The sequence below is a fragment of the Macaca fascicularis genome, chromosome 1 (genome assembly GCF_037993035.2).
Source record: "Macaca fascicularis isolate 582-1 chromosome 1, T2T-MFA8v1.1".
In the NCBI taxonomy this organism is placed as follows: domain Eukaryota; kingdom Metazoa; phylum Chordata; class Mammalia; order Primates; family Cercopithecidae; genus Macaca; species Macaca fascicularis.
The window spans coordinates 170,767,718-170,792,296 of NC_088375.1; the positions used below are offsets into that span (position 1 = coordinate 170,767,718).

The following is a 24,579-nucleotide window of genomic DNA, read 5'->3' on the forward strand; positions in this document are numbered from 1 at the left end:
TCCTGCAGTTGCATGAAATTACAACAACACAGTAACACTGGCAGTTGAGCACATTCAGGCTGCAGGAGGGTAGTACCCCAAAGCTACCACTGCTCTCAGGAAAATGCAGAAGGAGCCAATGGTGACAGTAGATGTTTGCTACATTTGTCATTGCACATAATCTCCACCAGCAGAAGTGTCTACAAGTTCACCAGACATAGACTTCCTTAATAGACACCAGCCCAAGACGCCCAGCCAGACCTGAAGCAGAGGATGTCAAGAGTCCAGACGCCAGGACTTAAATTCGACTCTATTACCCACTTTTATTGGCCCTCCCAAACTAGGAAGGAGGCAGCACTCAGGAAAAGTAGTTAATTAATAAAATAGGTGCTACATTTTCTTGGCATATCTGCAAGGTAGTGTTTTCAACTCCATTATATTTGCACATGCATTTGGTTAAAGTTTCAGAAGGATACCCAAGTAACCATTTTGATGTTTAAGAAATGGGACTGAGAATTAGGGGAAAAGTGGGAGAAGACTTACTTCTTTATACTCTTCAGTTAGGTTCGAATTCTTTCACTACAGCCATCTGTTACCTTCAAAATATTTAAAATTGTAAGTTTTAAAAATGTCTTTCTCAACAGAGTTGGTTCCACAAGCTTTTTCCACAAGGCACCACAATGTTTGTGAGTGATTCACAAAGTAAATCAATGCCAGTATTAAGGACCCCTCAGATACACTGAATTAGCAGGAATTAAGGGAATTTGGGCCACTGCCTTGGGCCCAGCTGATAATAAATAACAGCCAATGTTTCTTAAATGCTTACGATGTATTAGGCACTACGTCAAGCCCTTCACCTGCGTTAACTCACTCACTCCTCAACAACCCTATGAGTTAGCTTCCAGAGCTTGGGTAAGAATCTGGGGCTGTTGCTCTTGGGCCCCTGGTTTCATCCACTTTTCCTCTTCAGCTTCCTGAGGGCTGAGCTCTGCTGATCAGTGACTCCCTGGCCTCTTTAGAAATGAGCTCTGCTGGAACTGATCAGCTGAGGAGGACCAGCCACCCAGCTAGAGTAATACAGAAGAGATGTATTTGGGGACTCATTGTGGGACTCAGACTAGTTGCCCACTCCATGCCTGTGAAACATCGGTGACAGTTCCTTTTGCTAAGATTCAGTGAGTGTGTAAGCTCAGAGGCCTCAAACCCATCTCATCTGATCTCCAGACTGCGCATCCCCATGGGCTGAGGCCAGCAGAGTGAGTCACCAGGTGCAGGGAGTGCTGCAGCTGCCCTTCTGCCTTCTCTTCCCAAATAAGTACTCAATGGACACATCTTTGCAGAGATAATTATGGGCCACGCACAAAGGCCTAGGACTCAGATGGCCTTCAAAACCAGGCTCAGAGGCCTTCTAGCCGAGAGGGCCCCTGAGTCACACTTCCTTACTTATGTACTTGGGATAACAGTAAAAATGGAAACTGCTATGGTGGGGGTGCGGGGGGCAGGAAGCTAGAGGGTGGAAGGAAGGATCCTGGAAGTCTATGCCATTCCCGGTTTCATTCCAGGTCTATTAAGGATGTGAGCTGTGCTAAGTTCTCTTCTGGTCCTGAGGGATAGATGAAACTTTGGCATTTTTAGTTTCCCTTCAAAAGAAGAAGAAGAAGAAGAAAAGAAACACAAAAACAGGAAGCAGCTGGATTTATATCTCCAACTTTGATTTACGCCCCCTTTCAGCTCACAATCATTATTTTTAAATTAATAATTTAACTGTCTCTCCTGAGAAAAAGGAGGGATAACTTATCTGTTCTTAAAAAGAAAATAAGTCCAAAGGGCAAAGAATCTGCCCCCTTTGAAATAATTCTCTCCAGAAAAGCTATAAATAAGATTTCTGATTCAAAATTGAGATAAGGTTATCTGAGGGAGATGGAGAAAAAAACTGCCAAAGAAAAAATTTATGCTCATATTAGCAAACTCCCCAAAAGGATTAGGTCCTTGTAGTTAAGAGGATTTTTTTAAAGCTTCTTCCTAATTAGGAAAAAAAGTAAACTTAATATCTGTAAACCCCTTCAGACATTTGAACTTAATTTCACATAACCTGGCTGGCCCCTGGAGTTTCCAAGGTCCTTGTGTTTGCTAAACTCTCTAGCCTAATCCACATCCACTGCCTCTAATTGTCTGTGCCTTAACCTCTGCAGTCCAGACTTTGCTTGTCCCCACCCAATATGTTACTAATCACCAAATGGAATTCTCTTGCATTCTGCAGGATCAGACACAGCTAACCACTGCTCCACCCCACAACCGACACCATCCCATTTTGCCTACTTGTCTGTCTTCCATGTTTTTCGTTGACTTCTTAGGTCTTTCTCCATTGCCATAATGGAATCCAACTAATTACAGTTGTCCCTTGGTATTTGTGGGGGATTGGTTCCAGGACCCCCAACAGATACCAAAGTCCAAGGATGCTCAAGTCCCTGACATAAAATGGCATACTATTTGGACATCACCTATGGACATGCTCCCATATACTTTAAGTCATCTCCAGATTACTTATAATACCTAATACAATGTTAATGCAATGTAAATAGCTGTTATGCTGTATTAAAATGCCTGTACAGGTTGAGAACAGATGCAATGTTGTTTCCAATAATTTTGATCCCAGGTTGGTTGAATCCATGGATGCAGAACCCATGGATACTGAGGGTGGACCATACTTCTGTTACACTCTTTTTCTCCATGTTCTCATCCAACCTCAGGTCTTTATTTAACACTGCTTATGGCAGAGATTGCTAGCTGCGCTGAATATCTGTTCTTCACCTCTTCCAAAATAATAGAACTGTAGCTAAGAATCAGGCCTCTTGGAAGAACGTATACATTGTCCAGCCTCCCTTGCAGCTGGGTGTGACCATATGACAAAATCTGGCCTGTGGAATGTGAGAAGTTGGGTTTGCAATACCTAGGTTGTGCCCTCAAATGAGCTGGGTGTGCCCTCACTTTTTCCCATCTCCCCCTCCCTGGGAGCAGAATGTAGGCACACTGCTGTGCCACCTTGGCTCATTCAAATGAGGGCTACCAATTAGGAAAAGTGGAGCAACAGGACAAGGATCAAAGCCCTGCATGGATTACTCTGACATCTCTCTTACATAAGTCACTGTTATCTGGGAGTCTTTGTTATAGCAGCCAAGTTTATATCCTGACTAGTATGCCATCACAGTGATATTAAAATCGATGTGTCTGCTTAGCCCAGGTCTCACTCCTGCAAACCACTGTATCCTCCAAATCTAGAGACTCTCTCTACTTGGCTGCTGCCCCAGCCCCAGATTCAACCTAAAGTGTGACTCCTTCCCCAGTCTACTTTCTTCCCAATTGTCCTCCTTGTTTGGGCATCTAGTTCCACATTTTCTGTGCTGAAGACCTTCATATTATCTTCATATTATCATCTTATCCTTCAGGCCCCAAGTCCTATTCAAGATGTTCTTCCAAGACTCTCAAAACGATCTCCTGCCCTACACACTTTAGCCTCACCCTAATGAAGTCCCTCATTGTGGGAAATCTGTGCTGCCACAGTAATGGCTTTCTGCCTACAGTACTCTCCATCTACTGCAACTCAGTAGCTCCACCATTTATTGAGCACCTACTAGGTGCCAAGCACTGGGCTGGGCACTGTATGCACATTCTCTCTAATCACAAGCACCACAAGGGTAGGCATGTTACAGTGTCCCCCTTTATCCACAGTTTCACTTTCTACTGTTTCCGTTACATGTGGTATAGTATAACAATATTTTGAGAGAGAGGGATCATGACTGTATTCACATGACTTTTATTAAAGGACATTGATATAATTGTCAATGTCCTTTAGTTATTATTGTTATCATAGGTACACGTGTGTAGGAAACATAGTAAATAGGGGGCTCAGTGTTATCCCTGGTTTTTGGCATCCACTGGGCATCTTGGAACATATCCTTCACAGATAAGAGGGGACTGCTGGTATTATTATTCTATAGATAAGGAAACCGAGGTTGTAAGAGATTAAATAAAACCTGCCCAAGGTGACACAAGTGGTAAGTGGTAGGAACAGAGTGTGAACACAGGAATATACAAGTTCCATTCTGCCTCTTGGCACAGTGGAGTATTCATAAACAATTGCTAAGTGGATGAATGGATGAATGAGTGAATGCCTCCCCACACTCACTCTTGTCCACTTTTCTAAATCACACCTTTCATTATGTAATTTTCATTCTCCCAGGACAGAGCCAAGGATCAATGCCCCCATAATTTTCATTGATCCCCATCCCTTTAGTAACCCCAAATAGAATACCATCCAAGTAAAAACAGTGTGTTTGCTATGCAGTGTAACTTTAGGGCAAGACCTCAAACCTTTACCACTGGCCCTTCACAAAACCACCCTCAAGTAAATACACAACCTAGGTAAAATCTTTTGCTTGCTAGCTCTGAGACAAATCCTCTATCCCTTCCATCACCCCTACCCTCCACCTGAGAGCTATCCTCAAATTGCTCCTAGACAGAAATTTCGGAGTCCCCACTATTCTCAGGATACTCAGGTATGCACATTAGTAAATATCAAATTCCCCTGGCCTGGTTTCAAGGCTCTGCATGCTTCAGGCAAAGGTACCTTTGCAACCTCATCCCCAGCACTTTCCCCCAGAGAACTCCAGCTCCAGGCAGCACTGGTCTGTCAACGGCCCTCAGACAGGTCACCTTTCCTAGCTCCACGCCTGGGGCCCTGCAGTGGCTGCTGCTGGCCTTCTTTCTATGCTGAACTCTGCCCACTGGATCCTTCCAGACCCAACTTGAAGTCAGCTGTGAGGCCTCTGATGCCCTGTGCTCTCTCCTTCCCTAGACTTCCAGAGTACTGGCTGTCCAAAGGCTGCTCACAGCTCTTAGAATGAAATCCAAATTCCTTACCTAGGTCCTCCATCACCCAGTTCTGCTTTCCTCAATTTCTAGGACCTTCCTCAAAAAGGTCCAGCATGTTCCTGTTTGGGGGCCTTTCTATTTGCTATTCCACCGCCTGGAGTATTCTTCCCCCATATGGCCCACTCTCTCACCTCCTCCAGATCTCAGCTCAGACCAGAACTACGAGAGCCCTTCCTTTCCCATCCCTTATAAAACAGCAAAACTTTCCCACTCCATCATACCCTGACCCTATATCCCCCCTCGGCCTATTTCATTTTTCACCATTGTCACCTGGGACGTTATATAGGTATTTGTTTATTTTCTGTTTCTCTTTACTAGAATGGACACTCTACTAGGACAGGGACCTTATTTTTTTCATAGTAGTGCCTGGCACTCAGTAAATTGATATTTAATAAATGAACCAATGAATGAATGAATCTACTATCAAACTCCATCTTAAGCACAGCTCTGTCTACACCAATTTTTTTTTTCTTAGGGATCTTAGACTACACCAAGCTTGTCGCCTACTTCAACGTCTTTGTACTTGCGGTTCTCAGGGGCAGATCCAGGTTTTATGGGGCCTAAAGCTTCTATAACTAGATGTGGGTAGGTGTGGGGGGGTGTCTTTAAGAGAAATTACAAATGCAAAATAGCTAAGGCCCCTCCTAGGCCCCTGGAGAGGCATATAGGGTAGAGCCCAGAACATCACCTTCATGGCTCCCTGGGAAATCCTCCCACACACATTCCTATTTCCTTTGCCTCTCTGTAAGAGACCATTCTCTCTCAGGTCTCCTGATGGCACCTGCTGTGCCAGCCAGGCCTCCATTCAAAGTTGTCCCCTCCTCAGAGACGTGTTCTCCGTAGCCCCCCTCTTTTACCCTATTTTCCTCATATCGCTTTCATTGACTGACATGATCTGTATTAGTATTTCATTTAGTTGTTTATTATCTGTCTTTACCACAAGAATGTCAGCTCTTAAGGGACTTTGTCTGGTGCAACAGTGCAGGGTGCCTGGAACAATGTCTGCTTCATAGTCATGCTCTAAAAAGCTTTGCTGCAAAAGAAAACAAGCCCAACAGCCACCTCCCATGTTCTCTGAAACCCCAAATGATAAATTAGATCCTGGTAAAGAAATTAACTGTCCTCTTTACCTCCCTTCTCTGTGACCTCTGAGGTGAGCCATGGTCATTCTTTTGCTAATGATCACAGACAATGAACCACTTACTGGCTCTGCAGCGCTTCTTCTACTTTAGCCAGTCCCCAAAGAGAACGTCTTGCTCCTAAAGGATGGAAAGTTCAGGGCTTTATTTCACATGTTATTTTTGGAGATGCTAGGATTTTCTAGTAAATGTAGTAAAGATTATTGTTTGATGAAGGTTTTTGGTTGTATTTTCATTATCTTTTCCCATGATGAGTGGTAATCTCACCTGTGTAGGTATATAGCTTTGATGAAATTTCAATGTCATTTTCTGCTTCCTTCACTGTGGTTTCAAATAGTTTAATTCCTGCGGTGAATCTCTCATGTATTCCCCTTAAAAGTGTTTGATAGCTCACTGGCTCCCAAATCTGGCTGCCCTTGCATTCACCTGTGGTGCTTGCTAAAAACAAATATTTGGAGAACTTGCCCTAGGTCTGTCAGAGGCCTTGGAACCAGAGTGACTCCATCTTGAATAGGCATTGGGTAAAATGAGGCTGAAACCTCCTGGCCTGTATTCCCAAGGAGGTTAAGCATTCATAGTCACAGGATGACATAGAAGGTTGGCACAAAATAGGGGTCACAAAGACCCTGCTGCTAAAACTGGATGCAGTAAAGAAGGCGGCCAAAACCAAGATGGTGATTAAAGTGACCTCTGGTCATCCTCACTGGTCACTACATGTGAATTATAATGCATTACCATACTTAAAGACACTCCCACCAGCACCATAGCAGTTTATAAATGCCACGGCAACATCCGGAAGTTACCCTATATGGTCTAAAAGGAAGAATTCCCAGAAAACTCACGAATAATCCACCCCTAATTTATCATATGATAAAGTAATAACCGTTAAAAACAGTCAAACAGCAGCCCTCGGGCTGCTCTGCCTATGAAGTGGTCATTCTTTTATTCCTTGAATTTCTTAACCAACTTACTTTGACTTTACTCTGTGGACTCGACTCAAGTTCTGTCTTGCGCAAGATCCAAGAATCCTCTCATGGGGGCTGGATTGGGACTGCTTTCTGGTAACAGGTCCACTTAATCAGAATCTCCAGAGGCTGTCAGGACATTCCCTGTGTTTAACAAGCACCTCAGGTGATTCAGATGTTTAGCCAAATTTGGAAACTGCAGCGATTCCAAGAGATTTGGATAAGAAAGGAATCTTTAAGATACTTACAAAACAAAGGTCAAGACAACTGGACCAACCCAGAAAAAACAAGTATGTTTACAAATGTCGTCGAATGAAAAATGAAAACATTCACCCCACCTCCATCCCACACAAAGCATTTTCCTTGATTTGTACAAGTTAGGGCACTGGCTGGACAGGGGCATTCAAGAAGGAAAAACTACTAAAGTCTCAAGTTCCCAGGCTACCCCCTTTGAGAAATTTAAGCATGTCTGAAAACAGCGTGAAACCTTTTCAATTTTGAGACAACCAAGCAGGAGACTGAAGGAGTGAATGAAAGCCCTTTGCATCTGGAGGAATGATGGCACTTTCCAGACACATTCTGTCAATGTGGTCCAGCTCCTGGAGGAGTGAAGCAGAAAGAAAATAGCACCCGAAAACAGGAAACCCTCCAAGTAAGCTTAAGCAAGTTGCTGGAACACTCTAAGCCTCTGTTTCTTAATTCATAAAATGGGCAGAAAACCAGGCTATCTCACAGAATGAAACAAGTTCAGGTTTCTACAGAAACATTCAAATGTGGCTGTTCTCCTGCCTATCCAAAGCCAGGTTCAAATCTTCCCCCTTAATGGAAGCTTACCCCATTACCTCCACTCAGGCAAAAACCTTTCCTTCTGGGGGCGGGGAATGGAGTGGGAAAAAAGAAAGTCATTGGTAAGAAGGTAAGGAGCAATAGGTAATCAGGAAAAATCACCTTATGCAATTGAATTTGGACCTGATTTCATCTATTTTAGCCTTTCCTTTTCCCTTTTCCATGTCCCTGACTTGCCCTAACCCCTTTCATCGCGAGCGCTCACTCCTGCCTCCATTATATCAAATGGTTCAGATGCCTGACTGGGGCTTGAGGAAAGTACACCTGGCTCACTGCAGTTCTTCACAGCACACTGAAGCACATGTAGGGCAGCTCATTCAGCATAGTGCACAATGTCACAGAACATACCGTGAGTTATAATGTCATAGCAATAGACAATTTACTGTGTGTCTTAGTTCAGGCTGGCATAACAGAATATCATAGACAGGGTGGCTTATACACAACAGAAACTTAAATCTCACAGTTCTGGAGACTGGGAAGTCTAAGATCAAGGCACCAGCAGAGGCAGATTCAGAGTCCGGTAAGGCCTCGCTTCCTGGTTCATACAGGGCTGTCTTTTTGCTGTAAATCTCATATGGCAGAAAGAATAAGGGAACTCTCTGGGCCTTCTTTTATAAGGGCACTAATCCAATTCAGAAGGGCTTTGTCCTCATGACCTAATCACCTTCCAAAGGCCCCATCTCCTAATACCATCACATTGGGGGTTAGGGTTTCAATACAAGAATCTGTGGCATCAGGGAGTGGACACAAACATTCAGTCAGCATTATGTATGTTCACTGGTTTAAACTTTATGGTCATCATCTTTATTGAATGTCTACTAGGCATTAGGCTTGGTACTGGGACTATGGTGGTAAGCAAATGAGACAAAAATATCTGGCTCATATCCTCTGGAAGTATCAGATTTCCCATAATATTATCAGGAAATGAAACTCTCTTCTTTCCATTGAACTTTGCAGTTAAGTACAGCAATCTCCAAATCTGTTTGTAAATTAGTAAAACAAACAAAAAAATGGACCACAAACCTCCATTATATATGTATGTTTATTTATTCAGGACTTACATACAAGAAGTTCTGTACTATTGTACAGTATCTATTGTAAAACATCTATATAAAATAGAAATGTGTAAAGGATAAGATAATTTCTTTGTTTGTTTGTTTTGTTATTTCAGGGGATCAACTTGTACAGGTCTAGAACAGTGTGGAATGGCTAAATCAATTTAAAATTCCAGGTCAGTCACTCACTACCTGTGTGACCTTAGCCAAGTTATCTAACGATTCTGTACTGCAGTTTTCTCTGTAAAATGGAGAAAATAGCAGTACCCAATGCAGTGTTATTGACAGGGTAAAAATGAGATAATTTAGGTAAAGTATTTATTCCTGGCAATATTATAAACACTCATAATGACAGCAACTATTAGCAATATAATATTATTATTACTAAGTGGTATCTGTTCACCAGCGTGATTTTAGAAGACGGATTGTGTGTCTCCTAATATGAAATCCTAAAGGGTGGAGGATATGCTTCATTGGTATCGGGTATCAGGAGGGCTAAGGGTTCAAGACCCAACTGGGGATCATATTCTTCACTGTAACAGATGCAGGCAGGACATTATGGCATATGGTATCTGTTCCCATTATAAATCTTCTTGCTTTAGCCCCCAGGAAGGTCTTCTAGCTGACACCAGCTCACACAGGTCTCAACCATCACCTGCCAGCCACCCTACCTCCTTCACAGTAAGCCCTCTTGGTTGGTGGGGAGCCTGCAGTAGAGTTGGCTGGTACATACATTACAGGTTATTAAAGGGCATGGAAAAATGCTCGGGCTTCAATGCAGATCCAAGAGCAGTTTTCAAATTTCCCTGTTTGGATGGGAATGCTTTAACACTGAAGTATGTTTTCCTTGGCAGAGGTACCCTCCATTAGATGCAATTTCTTCCTGACATTTCAAGAATTGTTTTATGTCTGTGTTCTCTATAAGGAGTGTCCATAGAGGTCAGAACGGAAATTATAGTTCTAAGAATGCCATATTAGCATAGACGGTAATGCATAAGCCCCAAGCTAAATATCCCCATTCTGGCTAGCCTGCCAGAGCAATGATTAACAAGTTGGGCTGCTGCACAGGGGACTCTACTGGGCGCGCTCCCGGACTGCTGCTCCTGGGCCAACATGGGCAACGTGTGTTTAGTCTATCAGAGTATTTACTCAGGATGCCTATCACCGTGGAACCGAGACAGCCGTCTGAGAGAGGACTCCCTGAATCCCCTGGAGAGCATGGGTCAGGAGAAGTAGATCTATTTTTTCACAAGATTCCCTTCCCAGCCTAATTCAGCCGCCACTGCCAGGAAAGATTTGGTATGTTGGTGAATCATGGTAGCTTCAGGCAAACCTGACTGTGAAAGGTATGGCTTCAGAAGGGTCAGAGGTCTGGTGAAGGCTTATTCCCCCTGTTAGGAGCCAGGCATATGGTGGTATCCACCACCTCAACCCTTGACAAGATCATGCCCGGCATTAGGGTATCCTTTGTACCAGTTTTTCTGTCTTGGATCCAATATGCCTTAAGGAAGCAAGGATGACTTGTGCCTGTCACAGATATACAGAGCCTGGATGTAGAAGAAAGAGGCCATGATTTAGAATCTAAAGACCTGAATTCAAATCCTACCTCTGACGTTTAATAGTCATATAAATCGTCTCACCTCTCTGAGCCTCTGTTACTTCCTTTATCTAGTGGAAATTATAATATCGTTCTTCAAAGATTGCCTTAAAAAGTACATGACAAAAAGAAAAGTTGAGGTATATGCTCAATTAGTATATGCTGAAAATTGATTTAGCCATTCCACACTGTCCCTATATATCAAAACATCATGTTGTACACCACAGAAACATTTTTTTAACTTGAATATATTTGATTCCGTGCCACTGTCAAACAAAGTTAGAGGCAATATAGCATAAATTAAGCAGACATAAAACTGATTAAACAGACATTCGGGAAAAAAGCTGGGGGAAGTTTTCAGAGATAGTTATACCTGGAAGATGTTCTCTTCCTGCCCAAATTTATACCTAAACCTTCTAGTCTCCTTGGCAGTAAAGCAGAGAGAAGGAACCAATAGCTATTTGATTAGGTTGAATATTACAGTGTGTGTCCTGAGAGAGAACGATGAGCCTCAAGCACCTGCCCAGAGCCACACACCAGCCAACAGAAGCAGTACCAAGCCAGGGATAAAGAAATGTCACAGAGGATGTGTCTGAGCTATGACAGCCAAACTTTAATGAGTGCAAGAGAGAAGCTGGGAATTCTCTATAGCTGAAACAAACTTACTTCTAATAGCACAATTGCCTAGGAGGACCAGGAAGCATGGAAGAAAAGATCTGGGCAGAACAAGAGGGAGATGATTCCTCTACGATCTGGCCTGGGGGCTCCCCAGTTCTCCAAAGTGCAGGGACCAAAATTATCACTAGCATCATGTTGCAGCTAGCGCAACCTATGAACTGCACCTTCTTGTATTTTTGCTAAGAATCTATTTAGTAAACTATATGTAATTCAATTGACAACATGTCTTGAATTTGTTTCACAAATCTCATGTGAGGAATAAAGTATAATGTTTAAGGTCTATCACTTCAGCGACTAGAATGTGGAAGAGAAGGCAAGGCTGTAAGTCACCCTATTAAGGGCCGAATAAGTGTAAAACCAGGACAACCCTGCTGGGTATGTTTGATGTAGCAAGTAAAGGTATAAAAGGGAGGGAGAGTGGGAAAGTCGACCCAGGCAACAGTAGACTGATTCTGGAACTAGAAGGAATCAACATTAAACAATGGGTGAGCCTGCTCCCCAGAAATAGGCCATCTCTTCATCAGTGTTTTTCAGACTATAGGTCAGGGGACTGTACAACAGATCATTAAATCAATTCCATGGCTCTGCACCTGCATACAATGAAAGAAATGAAATGGACTAGTTTAAACTGCAATGAAATAGAAAATAAGAAAAAATATTAGAGTGAATCACACACAGAAAGTCTTGTTCCGTGAAAGCTGTATTTACATGGGACTGAGTGTATTTACATGTTATTGCATGTGTATAACGAGATATGGTTTTTTTTTTAGTTTAACAGTCAAAAAAGTTTGAAGTCCACTGCCTTATAGACCCTTAACAAGTCTTCAAGTGACATCATTCGAAAACTACAGAGGACCATACTCATGTGGGTCGTTTTAATCTTTTCTCATAATTTACATTCTCAGGCCTTCCAGTGTATTATCTCCTTGATGTTCGATGATTTTCAACCCTTCTTCCACAATATAATCTCCTGGGATAGAAAAAAAATTATCAAAGCCCAGGATTCTAATTGGTCTGGGTGGGGCCTAACAAAAGGTATTTTTTTTAACACCTCCCCAGGTAATTTTTATATGTAAGAGAGGTTGAGAGACACTGAGTTAGGTCATTTTATCCTTATAACACCCCTGTGGGAAAAGCAGAGAAGAGATGATTATCCCAACTTTTCAGACAAGGAAATTAAGGCCCACGGCAATTAGGAGATTTGGCCAAGGCTGTATCCATGATGTCAGCATCAGAACTGGGTGAGAAGCCAGGTCTCCTGACTCTGTATCCAGAGCACCCTCATCCCATGAACCACGCTCACCATTTTATCTAACGTCTTTCCATTTAAAACAAGGCAACCACTGAGAGGACAGAAGAAAAATGGTTAGAATCTCAGCCTTTCTTTGCACAAGCATTCTCAGAAATGCATCAACAAATACAAGTTCCTCCTTACTGGAATAACGAAATAGACCACTTAAGTAAATCAAACCATTTGACGTAGGCTAAGAGAGCTATTGATACTAGATTGCCTGTCTCCAAGGGACAAAATACTGAAAGGCAAGGGCTTAAAATGAATGAAAATGTATCCAATGCACAATCAAATGAAAATGTTGTGGGCCCATGGCCAGGGATTATCTGCCAATTGGATCTCTTTCAGCGCCCTAAATTTAACCAGCTGGGATTCTTTTTTTTTCTTCTTCCCTTTTTTGTAAGTATCATCTTTTTCAACCTTCTGAAAGGAAGAGATTTTTCTTTTAATGGAAAATCTGTATTTCATCATAAAGATGGAATACAACGTGCTTGGTTCAGCCAATCTCCTGGGAAGTAGGTTCTTTGTGTATTAAATGCTTGGCATAAAAGGCTCACATTCCAGCAAGTTTATTTCAGGCATGAGAGACTAGAAGTATATATCTGTGGAATTTAAGGTATAATCTCACCTCCATTCCCAACATGTTAATAATACTTTATATTCCTTGATCATTCAACTGCTTTCACAAATCAATATCATCTCTAAATTTCCAAGCAATGAATGAAGTTTCCAAAATGCAATGAGTAAATGAAGGTGATGCTATGTTGTGTATGTGTGTATATGTGTGTGTGCCTGTGTGCATGGGGGGAAAAGAGAGACTGAAAGAATAAACTCTGGTGTTTACAGTGATTATGTCAGTGATTATGCATTACTGGTTTCTTTCTTTTCTTTTTGTTTGCATTATCATAACTTTTCTATAATAAATACTTAGTACTTTGCTATCTTAGAAGAAAATTATTTCAATGGAAAAAGAACAATAATAAATCACAAGTGAAAAGCAGGAATGCCTCTACCTATAATCAAATGACAAAGTCAAGGTTCTTTCTGCAAATGTGAGCAGCCAGCTTGGGGGTGGGAGCAGTAAACCACGTGGCTCCACCTCCAGCCTGCAGAGACAGAGCTTTCACTGGGTATCTGCTCTGGTAATGCCAGCAGTTACCAAATTAGCTTTTTTCCCTTCCTGGGCCTGGGGAGAGTGGCTCTCCAGGAAGGACTTGGAGACCACACTGGTGAGGGACCAGTGGAGCCGGATGCCTCTACAGACTTCTTAAAGACCAAGGCTGTCAAGGCTTGTCCTGAGCTGTATCCAAGCTGAGACCAATTGCTCTAACCTGGGAAGGGTAATTTGAGTTTGGGTGTCAGTGCCTGGGCTGAGGTTTAGCCCTCTCTTGGGCTTTGCTCAAAGATTACTACAGAGGAGCAACCATTCCCACAGTTCAACAAGCAGCCTCGGTATCATCTCTCTGGCTGAGTGAGTTGTGGCACAATGGGAGTCTGAAGTCTGAACAGATAAAAGAATCCAGGAAGGAGGTGTCAACTGTGTACCTATTCATTCATTCAACATGTCCTGAGTAGCTCATAGGCATGGCTGCTGCACTTAATCTTTTTTTTTTTTTTTTTTAAAGACAGGATCTTGCTCTGTTGCTCAGGCTGGAGTGCAGTGGTGTAATCCCAGCTTGCTGCAGTCTCTACCTCCTGGGCTCAAGTGATCCTCCCACTTCAGCCTCCTGAGTAGCTGGGACAATTGTCACGCTCCACCATGCCTGGTTAATTTTATTATTTTTTGTAGAGATAGAGTCTCACTGTATTGCCCAAGCTGCTCTCGAACTCCTGGACTCATATGATCTTCTGGCCTCAGCTTCCCAATGTGCTGGAATTGCAGGCATGAGCCACCATGCCAAGCCCACTTAATCGTTTATTTTGTAGATTACACAAAATGCCCAGCGGTGGGGAAGAGTAGGAGGTAGAATATAGCTTCACTTGCCAAGCTGTGCCTCCTAACAGAGAAATGTGACCCTCCAAGGACAGGGTGCCTTTTCTTGACATACAGGTGTCTGCTGACCAGTTCTCCTCCCTGCAAAGCTTTTTCTAAAAGGAATTGCCTTTCTCTAAATTTCACCAAAGTGAGAGATGGGCTAGCAATGGCTCTGCTCCTAAGGCCATGCATCATAGAGAGCAATAAGGACACAAAGATGAAAATGGCGTGGCTCTTGTCCTCAAGAAAATCTAAATGGAGGCACTTAAGTAAAATAAGTCATCACAAGTATAAAAAAAAATGGTACATAAAAATCATAATAGACACAAGAGAGGAGAAACACCTGGTTAAAACTAGTATTAACATTATATACAAGGAAATGTTCAGAAGGAAAGATAAGGACAAAAAGATAAAGGAGAAGGAGAAGAAGAATCATGACCATTTGTTGAATACCTCTTCTCTGCCAAGATTGTTCTTATCAAACATGGGAACCAAGGCTCAGAAAAGCTGAATGTAGAGACTGAAGAAAGAGTGAAGATTCTAGGTCAGGTCCTTCTAGTTGCAGAGCCCTTACACTTTCTAAACACTCTTTCCCACCATTCATTCTATAGACATTTATCAGGTCCAGACTGTGCCAGGCAGGGTGCTGGGAACAGGAGATAAAGGTTTCACTGGAGGGCTCTGGTTGAGAGTATAAACTGAGAGTAGAATGCCTGAATTTGAAACTTCACTCTGCCTCCTCTTCCTGCCACAGTTTCCTCCTCTGTAAAATGGAGATAATTTTGTAAGGGTTAAATGAGATAATGCATGTAAAGTACTTAGAACAGTGTCTGGCACCCAGAAGCTCATAAGTATTATTCAAGCTGGAGTACTATGTAAGTGTTAGATATGATTATGATTTTTTAAGGCTAGCCAGGATGTTATTATTAATGGTACCGGTAGTAGTAGTATCATTTCCTCATGGTTTATAAACATGTGTCTAATATATAGAAGGAAACAAAGCCTTATGATCAATACAAAGCCCTGGAGGTATGGAAGGGTTTAGATGAAAATGTCACAACTATGTATATACATCTTTGCAGTTAGAAAGCCTGTTGTGCACACAACCCTGTAATGCAAAAAGAACTGGTATTATGTTGTCCCCACTTGAAAGACAAGGAAACTGAGGATTATCAAGGCTCAGTGACTTGTCCAAAGTAAGACAGCTAAGTGGTGGCAGACAGCTGGGTTCCACTTATTTACTATACTCCAATACTTAAAAAACCTTTTACTTTGAAATTATTTCAAATTTAGAGAACAATCCAGACAACTCCAGAGTAATCCAGACAGCTCCTATATACCCTTTATCTACCCAGACTTGTCAATTTCAACATTTCAGCACAGCTATATCATTCTGTGTGTATATTTATTTTTTCTGAACTACTAAAGAATAAGTTGCATATACCATATCCCTTTGCCCCTTAATATTTCAGTAGGTATTTTTAAATATATGTGTATAATATTTATATATATCTAATCCAGAGGCCATATCCCAGTTTTTTCAATTGTTTCAATAATGTACTTCAGAGCATTTTTTTGTCTACCCTCCAGCACAAAACCCAGTCCAGGGTGACCTATTGCATTTAGTGACCATGTCTCTTTAGTCTCCTTTAACTTGGAACAGTTCCTCAGCCTTTGCTTTTCATGACACTGGCCTATGACAAATACAGGACAGTTATTATGAGGAATGTTCTTCACTCAGTTTGCTTGATATTTCCTCCTGATTAAATTCAGGTTATGCGATGTTGGTCAGAATACTACACAAATGATGCTGTGCCCTTCCCAGTGCATCACGAACCTGCATCTGGACACGCGGATGCCTCATGATGTCCATCTGCTTCTGATTCGTGTTATTAACCTGATCATCTGGCTGAGATGTTGTCCATTTTCTCCACTGGATAGTTACCATTTGCCCAGTCTTAGCCAATAAGCAATATGTGGGGAGATACTTTAACCCATGCAAATATCCTGTTCCTTATCAACCTCTCTCTCTCTCGATTTAACATCCATTGATGATTTTTGCCCAACAATTCTAGGGTTGCAAAATGATGACTTTACAAATTCACTACTTCCTCCACATATATCACATGTCACATATGTCAGTTGGCATTACACTGTAAGGAAGAGCCCTTTCCTTTCCTCCACATTATCTATCTATCTATCTATCTATCTATCTATCTATCTATCTATCTACATACTTACCTACCTGTCACAGAATAGACTTGTGGCTTCATATTTTATTCAATGGCTTATAATCCATTGCTGTCCTTATTGATTCCATTACTCAAATTGTCCCAGATATGGCCAGCAGAAGATCTTTAAGCTGGTTTCTCTCTGTCTTCTTGACATCACTGATCATGTTTGCATACTTTCTGGTACAACAAAGTGCTCCAGGTTTAATTTATACCTTCCCTGCCCAAACCGTGGAATTAGCCTTTTTACTTAAGGACCCCTGGTTCTTTAGAGTGAAAAATGGTATAACCTGATACTTCTTGGTCTGGCATGTAGTTGTTGATCAAATGACTGAATGAATAAAAACCTGCCTTCCCTGTCATGAGTCACTACAGAGCCAGAAAATCATCATCCAACTCTTCCTAAAAGATGGACAGATCACAACAGTGCAATTTCAGACACTCCTGTATGCAGGATACTCAGGTCCAACTCCTAACTTCCTCCCTTCCCACTCATGTTTCTTCCTTTACAAGAAAATGAGTGTAGAAACCCACTGCATGAATCATCCTTGGGAACTGAGAAAGTACTTGGCGAAGTCAATCTCTCTAAACTTCAGAGATCCTTGTAGCAGACTTGTCTGTGGTGACAGGTTTAGGAAAGAAAGCTGAATGCATTAACTCAAAACATGCAGGAAACAGAAGGAGAAATGGAGCCAACATTAAGAATAAGATCCTCCAAGGACATCCTTTCTAATCTTTATAATACCCCTCCATGATAGGTGGTTTCATCCCTATTTTTGCATGTTTCAGAGAGGTATAATGTTCCCTATTCAAGGTAACACAGCTGGTGAACTGTAAAATCAGAATGCAAATCCAAAGCACATACTTTGAACTATACTGTAGAAGCCCATTAGGTAGATACTTTCCTTGCATTTGTATTCCTTTTAACTTCATTGTTTTTTTGTGAATAACATTGTTTCTGACATGCCTGGAAATTTTTTCATTAAAATAGAATGTAGAATGTGTTCTCCAAAAGTATTTAACTTTTGTTCCTCTAGATTTCAGGAAAATAAGCAAAGTTTTTACTACTTAGGGGCTGTATACCTGGCATACCACCCTCTTGAAAAAATAATCCATACTCCTGTATTCCTTAACTTTGCTGCACATTAGGATCACCTAGGATCCTCAAAATATGCTCTCGTCCCCATATATCTGATTTCACTGGTTTAAAGCTGACCTGGGCATGGGGATTTTTAAAAGATGCCTACATGATTCTAATGTGCAGCAAAGGTTGGAAACCACTGCCAGCCGCAATAAAAGAATCTGGCAAAGACAACTGCTTCTCAATTGGTTCAGAAATTTAAGGAGTGATTTGGGCATTCTGGAAATCAACCTGACCCTTCTTCCTTCAGACAATGACCCAGGGTATTATATGAAATGAATTTAAAGCAGAAATTTGCTCCTTAGTAAAATTCCAGTTTTATGTTTATTTATTTATTTATTGAGACAGGGTCTCCCTCAGTCACCCAAGCTGCAGTGCAGTGGCACGATCACTGCTCACGTCAGCCTCCACCTCCTGGGCCCCAGCAATCCTCTCACCTCAGCCTCCCGAGCAGCTGGGGCTACAGGCATGTGCCACCCCACCTGACTATTTGTTTTATTTTGTTTTGTTGTAGAGACAGGGTCTCCCTATGTTGTTCAGGGTGGTGTCGACCTCCAGGGCTGAAGCGATCCTCCTGCCTTGGCCTCCCAAAGTGCTAGGTTTATGGGCATGAGCCACTGCACCCAGGCTAAATTCCAATTTTTTAAAATTAAAACAAAATAATTACAAGGACAAACAAAAATTTGAAACCTACCTTAGTGAAAGATGTGATTAATATTATGAGCTTCATGGAGATTTCATTGAACAGCAATCCAGTCAGTCTTTATGAAGCAACTCCCTCTGCAAGGCACTGGGAATACAGTGGGGAGTAAGTGGGTACACTCAGGCCTCAAGGAGCCTTGAGTAAAAAGGTAATGACCATAAATGGTGCTCAGTGTGGGGAAAGCCACTAAGGGGAGGTGCAGGGAGCTCTGGTACACCAAGCCAGATACAGTCATCCTTCAGTATCTTGGGAGATTAGTTCCAGGATCCCCTCAGATACCAAAATCTATGGATGCTCAAGACCCTGATATAAAATGGCTTAGTATATGCAATATAACCTATGCATATCCTCCTGTATACTTTAAATCATCTCTAGATTACTCATAATACCTAATAAAATGTAAGTGCTGTGTAAATAGATGCTATACTGTATTGTCTAGGGAATAACAAGAAGAAAAAATTCTGCTCATGTAAAGCACAGACACATTTTTTTTCTGATATTTTCCATTTGATGTTGGTTGAATACGTGGATCCAGAACCCATGGATTTGGGGGGCCAACTATATATTCTCTGGGGGTATCAAGGAAGGCTTCTCTGAGGATGTAAAATCTCAGCTGAGACTAGAAACAGAAGAGGGAGCCAGGATTTGGAAGGAGGGCTAGGGAGAATCTGGTGGTATTTAGGCAGAAGAGCACTGTAGTAGACCAACTGTGAACCTTCTGAATGTGTGATCAAGTCTAAATGCCTGTCTACATGGGCTCTACAGCAACAGGAACTATATAAACACTGGAACAAGTAACTAATCAACAGTTACAGACTCAGTAGGCTCCTCCTTTGCAATCCATGTCACATGGACACTAAAAACACACGAATGAAATTACTAACTTCCTTCTGTGACATATTTCTTGCCTCTAGGTTCAGATAACCCTCATTTCCCAAAAGCACCTTCCGGCTCTGATTTACAACTGTACTGCCAGTGTGGCTCCTTCCTTTCTCTATTCAATGTTAGGACCACTCACTTCTCTGAGCCAGCCACGCCCAAGATGGCTATCCAGAGCAGCTTGCACTAGAAGATGAGATGTGGTCACCACACATGTGTAAATGATTCAGCCATATAATTACAAAAAAAAAAAAAAAAACTTCAATGACATCTGCAGAAGTTAGAAGGATGTCTGCGCTCTAAAGTGGGCAACAGACATTATGCAATGAACTCACTGCAGAATGTAGAAGGGTCCTTCTCGCAGTGTAGGTACCTGGTAGGGTATTCCTAGAATGGAGGAAGAGCAAGTCCACAAACCTGCTGAAGTTCAGATCTCATTTCAGAACAGGGAGTGGCAATGGGTCTGGGATGGCAGTAAAAGGACGGCCCAGGGCCACTGAACATTCCATCCAGAAGCACTGCCTGCTCACTGAGAAGTGCAAAACATTGTGCTAAGCTCAGTCACTAAGAGATAGAAAGATGAATGAGACATGACCCCTGGCCTGGAGGAGCATATAGTCAAGTGAAGGAAGCAGAAAATTAATAACATCTTGGCCCATTTCCTTGGCCAATTATCAGACATCTCCTAATTGAGAAACCATATCACTGGCTTCTAGCTCTAAAAACTATCAAAGCTCCAGACAGGAAACACACTGGACACATAATAAAACTGGGATATTGATGAGATAAAGTTGTCTACTGGCTGATTGCCTCACTGAGTCAACAAACGGCCCTGTGTTTGGTAATGGCAATATGAAGAGGCCTAAATCAGAGACGGCCCCTGCCCTCAGGGAATTTATATTCACCACGGTACATCTGCTCAGTACTTTGCAAATGTTCAGAGGACTCTTATACACAGAACTTCATTTGTTCCTGATAGCAACCTTTCAAGGAGCTAAGAAAAGTGCTCAGAAGGGTAACATCACCTGCCCCAGATCTCTAGCTAAAAATGGCATCGGCAGGATGTGTTATTCCAAGGCCAGTTCCCAGATCACTACATCATGTGGTGTGTGACTTGAATGTAGACAAGGAAGGAAAGAAGGAAGAAGAAAAGTATCTAATGGTAATCCCAGCACTTTGGAAGGCCGAGGTGGGCGGATCATGAGGTCAGGAGATCGAGACCATCCTGGCTAACACGGTGAAACGCCATCTCTATTAAAAATACAAAAAAATTAGCCGGCCGTTGTGGTGGGCGCCTGTCATCCCAGCTACTTGGGAGGCTGAGGCAGGAGAATGGCGTGAACCCGGGAGGTGAAGCTTATAGTGAGCCGAGATCGCGCCACTGCACTCCAGCCTGGGTGACAGAGCAAGACTCCGTCTCAAAAAATAAAATAAAATAAAATACATTTCTTTCTCTCCAATTAACTTCAACTTTCATGCATTAAAACATAATTCTTAACTTAGTCATATATTCTTTAAATGCTGGAAAGTTAGCATTCCAGCAAAACCTTCAAGCATTTCAGGTAAGGGTGTTTTAGAAAAGTCATTATTCCCCCCAAAGCATGCATTTTATTATTAAATACCACAATGACTGTTCTGTAGCAGAAGAGGAGAGACCTCAGAAAGCAGCTGAATCTGAGGTCTCTACCTTTTCACTTCAGAGCATCCCTTTCCTAGCTTTGATAAACCAAGGCAGAAAATGAATAGATTACAAGTGCTCTGCAATAATGTGTTTGGAACCAATAGATCTTTTTCACTTATTTCTGGACAATACCAGGTCAGCTGGAAAGCACCAGTAGTACAGTTCTTCATAGCAACTCATGACATAAAAGACAACTAATGGGAAGGCTGAAGGCATTAATCCTTTCTCCATAATGGTCTTTCAATCAGCAGGTAATGCCACTGGGATGCCAGTGTGTACTTAAATGGACTTTCCCATTTTATTCCTGTCTAATCTCCCTTTCACCCTCTCAGAAAGGCCAGCAGCATCCAACTTGGGATTGTTACCAAAGCTTTCATAATTTACAGGACTTTTTTTCTCCTTTACATTGGAAACCACAGCTACCTCATAAATAACTCCTTTTATCACAAGTGTGGATGTTCCGGTAATGCTACCTGCAATACGTCAAACATTTCAAAAGTTATCTAATGTGCTAGACAGAAACTGCTTTTGACCTCTGGGTTAACCAAAGTTAACCAACAAATGTGACTGCTTTAAAGGCTCCTTCCTGCTCCAGCTGCTGTTTCAAGCTATAAATTACTGCCACTCAGGATAGTGACAAGACAGGGTAGCAGGACTTTTTCTGACACTGTACAGTTTGTGATTAAATATAGTCTTGGTTTCCTTTCTCAGTAATCAAGTATGTGGACATTATATATAATCCTAAGAGGCCTTCTTGGTAAACTAACCACAGAATTTAAAAACCATGTGGTAAATGATTAGAGGGAGGTTGTGTTTTAACCACTTTTGGGGGTTTCCATTAGAGAAATTTGATTTTACTTAGTTCAGCACACCTAGGCCTGATCTGTGCCACCCTCTACAATTAACCTGACCACTTCACCCTGTCTCTGACTTCCCATTAGCTGTACCTTGGCACAGGCTGTGCCCTCTGCTGGCAAATCCTTCACTCCCCTTCCTCACTAGTGGAAACTCCTGCTCACTCCCCCCCCAGGCCCAACGTTAAGTGGAACCTCCTCTAGGAGACCCTGCCCAGCATTGCAGTCAAAGGTGAGCCCTTGGACACCATTGTTTTAACGTACATGACACTATATTCTAGTGATTTCCTTCCATATTGCTTTATTCACTGGACAGTACTGTAGCATCAGGGTTTCGAGCACAGTCTTTGAAAGTGCAGATCTGCATCTGAATTCATGCTTATCTACTCACTTCTCCGTAGACTTGGGCAAAATGCTTAATATCAGAGACCTTTCCCTACCATATTTATTAAATGAGGCTTTAAAAATCTACTTCAAACAGGTATTTGCTGTTATGATGATTAAATAAGGTACAGAAAGTTACTGGCATAAATGCTGCATACATGGCAATTACTCCTACTCCTCTTCCATCATCATCACCAATAGTACAAAATTATAATCATTATCATCATTATCAATGTAAGTAAGTTCTAATCACCATCCTCATCCTCATCAATATTATAAAGTTCTAATCATCATCATCCTCATCAATATTATTAAGTTCTATGCCCCCTTCAGGAACACTTCTATTCCTCGTTGTATTTTGAGAGTATAGCATTTTCAACTGTTCAACTGTTTGTGCTAAATTTTGAAGACAAATGTATTTGTCAACAGGACCTGGTCTTCAGCAGCTGCAGAACTGCATCTTAGCTCATCTGATGCTGACCAATGATCTCCTGGGCTTGCAGAACTAAGTTATAAGCATAAAGTTCATGAAGTTCCCTCCATTCTGTTTTCCTAACCAAAGGCTGAAAATTAACTCTTGCTGTCCAGGAACATGGACATTAGTTTTTGTTTCTTTGGTGGTGGTGATGGTAGGGGAGGGAGGCTGGGCAATGAATTACTGAACCATATTTTACACTGCACCGAAAAACCAACAGGCTACTTTTCAACATTTGGTTTATAATCATTCTCCCTTCTACCAAAAAAAAAAAAAAATTCTCCCAAATCAAACAAAGCTGGAGATGGATGGCAGATTGCTAAATTCTTGCCGAGTCAAAATGTAAAAGAAGCATGATAAATTGTTTCTTGGCTCCCTCATCCTTCCTTTGAAAAAATAATTTACAGTGTGGGATGGGTTAACTCCCCTTCACATCGTCTAAATCCTCAGAAAATCTATGGCAGGCTCAGTCTGAAAGGCCAATTTGACCCCATAGACCTGTCTCTTACAGGATCTTTTCAGGCCAACATTAGACATAGGCTGTCTGTCCCTCAGGACCCTGATATCTCAAAAGCCAAAATTGTAAAATATACTTTTTTTAAAAAAGGGAAACCCTGCCAAAGCCAACCCAAGTGTTTTCTTTCTGTTACATTTAAATAAGTATTAAATTAGATTCTGCCTAGCAGTCCTTGCAAGTCTAAGTTAGGAGGTAAGAATTTGGTAAACACTTTTATCTGTCAGAACCATCCCATAGGATCCATTTAGGAAATAAGTGAAGTTGAGGGTAAAATGTGGCCTTTTTGTCAATGATAGCACCTAACATTTGTCATACACTTACTACAGCAGCCAGGTGCTATGCTGAAGATTGTATAGGCCTGACACCATTTTGATCCACACAGCAAGTCCATGAGGCTGGTGTCATCAGCATCATGCCCACCTAACAGATGAGCAAACTTAATGAGTGTAAGTAAGCCTTAATGAGTGTAAGTCTCTGTCCAAAGTCACACAGAGGGTGAGTGGTATGACTCAGTTCCAAACCAGGGGAGTCTAGCTCAGAGTCAGGCCCTCATTGGGAAGCTCAAGGCCTCTTGCTCCATGCCGGCCACCCAAGTCCATACCAGTGGAGTTCACCCACAGGATCTTGACCTCATTCTTATCATCGAATCCCTTATGTTCACCATAGGGGATTTACCATGAGGGATGTTTATCACTGCTTTATTGCTCTCCTTCATATAGCTCCTCACCACCACCCAGAACCCAAACTGAATCCTGCACCTGCAAAGCAGCAGCTAGCTGGAGGCTGAGGCTGAGACACAGTCCAGCTCCCGAGCCTTGGGGCTCCCATCAGCCCTCACCCTGCTTCTCTGTACTTCCTCATTCACCGTGGCTCATTGTGCAGAAGCTGTACTGACCCCACATCCAGACACAAAGGTGTGGAACTTGCTCTGGCTCTTGCATGTTCAGTCCAGGCAGAGGGCATGTCTCACCTGGGATGTGTATGTTCAACACTGCATGGCATTTGCTGGTGGGAACACAGGCTTTATAGTCACAGCTCTGCCTACAGATCCCAACTCCACCAATTAGCTGGGTGACCTTGCTTTTCTCACTGAACCTCTCAATGCCCTAATTTCTTCATTTAAAATACAGGCATAGTAAAGTTTTTCAGAATTCTTGTAATTAAATGAAACATATAAAGCAGTTGGTGTTTAATAAATGTTAGTATCTCTGCCCATGAAAAGCCAAGATCCTAATGGTCTCTTAACTCTTCTGTGAT

At 42.0% G+C, this 24,579-nt stretch overlaps 1 protein-coding gene across 5 annotated transcripts in view; it reads right to left on the reverse strand.

Annotated features, from left to right (window-relative positions):
* Positions 1-24,579, reverse strand: part of ROR1 (receptor tyrosine kinase like orphan receptor 1) — a 408,557-nt gene that overhangs the window by 225,674 nt on the left and 158,304 nt on the right. For 2 of the 5 annotated variants that reach the window (XM_074004848.1, XM_074004866.1), the window contains exon 1: positions 18,524-18,619. The exons of the other annotated variants lie outside the window; for them this stretch is intronic. The gene's annotated coding sequence lies outside the window, so the exon portion shown is untranslated. Of the gene's footprint in view, positions 1-18,523; positions 18,620-24,579 lie in introns of those variants that run through there. 5 annotated transcript variants of the gene reach the window in all.